Consider the following 4040-nt stretch of genomic DNA (forward strand, 5'->3'; position numbering starts at 1 on the left):
AATAATGTTCGGTCGTCCGATCCGAACCTGTTTGGAATTGCTTCGGCCTCCAGCGCCCCACGTCAATCTGAACGATCAGAAGCTAAAGCGAAGTTACCAGTGTGATGATCCAGTTTTCGCCAAAGTCTATTTCAATAACAAATGGCATTGGGTATCAGGATTTGTCCGCGAAAAAGTCGGCAACGTAATGTACAACGTTTTCCTCGACAATGGAAGACTTGTACGATCGCACGTTAATCAGCTTAAAGACCGTGCTGTAGCTAACAAAAAACCCGTAGTTACACCCATTCACCGCAAACGGCTTCCTCTGAACATCCTACTAAATGAGTGGAATTTGGCTCCACCAAGCGCGTCAATTCATACATCCAAGCTCTCCAGTCATACTAAACAGTCTTCGCCAGTACCATCAGGTAATGTGATTTCCTTGCCGTCATCGACACCGAACACCATAGTACCAGTTTCGGGTTTTCCACCGGAACGAACGTCGCCATTGTCATTGTCTTCGTCTACGTCTACGTCTCCGTCTTCTTCGTCTGCGTTACAATCTTCTTCAGCCCTGTCGTCGACGAATTCAGCCACTTCGGACTTTCAGTCCGCTGTTGAAGCAGAAACCGGTTCTCATCCGTCGCTCTTCTCGCAATAGAAGACCGCTCACGCGATTTGACCCGTACCAGCTGTATTAGAGGGGAGATGTTGGGAACGTGGAAACCTTGCTCCCATAAAAGGCTCACTGATGGCAGTTCAGCTGTCATCACGTCGACGCTGCTATAACGGAAGCTGTACGTCAGACGGTATGTCATTCAGGTCAATCAGTGTGTGATATTAGTTGCAACAACACATGTTTCAAAGTCCCGCAATAAAGATATTTTAATTTGTAGTTTAATGTACGTATCGCGTATTTCTTTCGGTCTATCCGGAACAGCCACCTCTTAAAGCGCGATCGTAACAATGTATATAGAACGAGATTAGTGGCAGTTGATCTTTTGGGCATGAAACCATGTTGTTCTTCTGCGATGTAGTTATTGCACGCATGCGATATGAAGTTCAGAATTATTATCTCGAATAGCTTGAAGATAACACATAGGGAACCAATTCCTCTGTAGTTTCTGACTTCTTTTTTGCAACCCTTTTTCAATACTGGGAATACGAATGATTTTTTCCATAGAATCGGAAATATTCCACCGAGAATGGAGCGACGGAATAAGTTACTCAACAGCATCGAGAGGCTGCTAGAGCACATCTTCAAGACAACAGACGGAATACTATATTTGAAGATTTTTTCAATTTTTTAACAGGCATCGTGTACAATAGCTGCATTGATCACGGGATAATCTCTGACAGATGACAGACTGGGTACGTTGTTCATAGCTGCAGATAGTGTAGATCGCTAGTGTAGCATACGCATGAATCATCCGACTACCATTTATGACTATATGACTTTGTTGGACTTTTACGCTTAAACACTATACAACGAAATCAGTTCATTTCCTAGACATGTGCTTACTAACATTATTCTGCTTCAATCGACATACTGATTAAGGCGGAACAATGACTGTGAGTCATGTTGATTATTTTTCAATCATACTGACGCATAATTGCAGCGCAGCGCGCAGCACATACTTTACGACCATACGCGAGCATAATAAACTGACCCACTTTACAACCATACGCGATCGTAATAAACTGACCCACTTTATGACCGTGCGCGTATACTCGAATAAACACAACAAGCGCGCACCAAACAAACCAAACTTCTATGTTTATTTTTATTTTTTTTTCCAAAATATATATTTTTATCAAGGCTCATATGGCGTTAGCCTGACGGGGCCGGAGTTCAATATTTTGACAGTTTTTCTTATTATTTATGTTAGTAATATGTAACCGATTACTCGCGGTCGGCTCGAGGTTAGTATTACAAGTGTTCTCGTAATTGGGATGTTGCTGTCTCCAATGCTCTGTACGTGTGCCCAACACGGGATACTTCCTATTGGGATGCAGCTGACCATTAATCAGCAACGCCCCCCTAGTCTGTACCCCATATCTAGCGTGGTGCGTCTTCTCGACTCGAGGAATCCAGGATAGAATGGTCACTAGCCGGCGCAAACATCAGCTCGTTTAGAGTTGTCATGAGCGGTACAACCTTTGGCTCTTGTTGAATCATCAGTGGACTGCACAACCTTTGGCTCGTGTATCTGTAAAAAGTGTGTGTATGTATTGCCGCGACTAAGTAAAAGTTTATAGATCGGATAGGAGGGATATGAAACAGGGACACAACGAAGGAAACATCATTAAACGTTGACATCGGCGATTCTGAGGAACAGGTATGGATGAAGCAGAAGATCAGGATCACGGCTACCTAAGATATCCCGGACGGGGATATCCGATTGTCTGCCTTGTGCTCTCAGTGCTCTAGAGAGCTGAGAGCGAGCAGCATGGAACCGGATACACGACCAGACAACATGCTCGATGTCGTGGTAGCCATCGCCACAATCACAAAGATTGTTTGCTGCGAGCCCAATGCGATAGAGATGCGCGTTTAGGTTGTAGTGATTGGACATGAGCCGAGATATCACGCGAATGAAATCACGACCTACATTCAATCCCTTAAACCAAGCACTCGTCGAAACCTTAGGGATAATCGTGTGTAACCAACGACCGAACTCATCTTCACTCTACATGCGCAGCCAACTAACGAGTGTGTCCTGACGAGGAATGTGAAAAAATTCATTATAGGCAATTTGCCTTTCAAAAAGTGTGCCTTCTGAAGCGCCCACCTTAGCTAGCGAGTCCGCTTTCTCATTCCCCGGAATCGAGCAATGAGAGGGAACCCATGCTAAAGTAATCTTGAATAATTTTTCGACCAAAACACTCAATGTCTTATGTCTTATTCTTGTTAGGAAATAAGATGAGCGTTTATCAACTTTCATTGAGCGGATTGCCTCTATTGAGTTGAGACTGTCTGAAAAAATAAAATAATGGTCGATGGGCAGTGTTTCAATGATCCCTAGAGCATAGTATATCGCACCCATTTCTGCGACATACACGGAACAAGGATCTTTGAGTTTGAAAAAGGCATTGGAATTTTCATTGAAGATGCCGAAGCCAGTGGACCCGTTTATGTATGAACCGTCAGTAAAGAACATTTTATCAGATCCAACTTTCCCATATTTTTCCGAAAATATCGACGGAATAACATTGGAGCGTTTTCTATGTTTATGTTTATGTTTATTTCTCTTACTAACTTAGGATAAAGAAACAATAATGTAAGAATTGATAAAACTATGTGAATTGAATAAACGGAGAACAGTCGATTTCTGAACGAAACCAGAGCATGATATTATTCCTGATGACAAAACCCTCAGGAGGAACCGATGCCTTTTTGTCCGCCACTCTAGTAAGATTCTCGTCGACAAAGACTCCGCTAAATTGTTTCCAGAACAACTCGCAGATACCTTCTCTGGTGGCAGCCACATCATTATCGCGCACCATCGTAGTAGGCAAACCAATCTCTTTCATCTGGCTGTCAACATAACTCCAGAAACCTCTTGGGTTGACACGCAAATTTATTTGTGTACGATTTTGATAAGCAACATACAAAGCATTGTTCAATCGTTCGTAATTTTGGCTCGAAACTGAATATCGGTTTCTCCAATAGTCACAGCGATATTGAGAAAAAAATTTCAGGTTGGATTTTTTGATTGACTTTAGTCGTTTCAAATTACGATTTGTCCACGGTGCAAAGGCTGTTATACTAGTCATCCTTTTGGGAACGAACTGCTCAATTTTTTTGACATGGATGATGTCGCTTTGTCTATGTCATTATCGTTCAAAATTTCATTCCAATCTATGCTTAGAAAGAAACGGTTCATTGACGAAAAGTGTGATCGAAAACAAGCGGCGGACTAACGGATACAGAGATCTGTAGTGGTGGATGATGACGGCATAGTTTCACCAAAGGGGCGGGAGCTTCAATCACTTCCGTCTTGAAAACGATCTCTGCACTACTAGAACATAGGTCAAGAATACGGTTGTTGTCGTTG

This window comes from Toxorhynchites rutilus, chromosome 3, assembly GCF_029784135.1.
Source record: "Toxorhynchites rutilus septentrionalis strain SRP chromosome 3, ASM2978413v1, whole genome shotgun sequence".
Taxonomy (NCBI): Eukaryota; Metazoa; Arthropoda; class Insecta; order Diptera; family Culicidae; genus Toxorhynchites; species Toxorhynchites rutilus.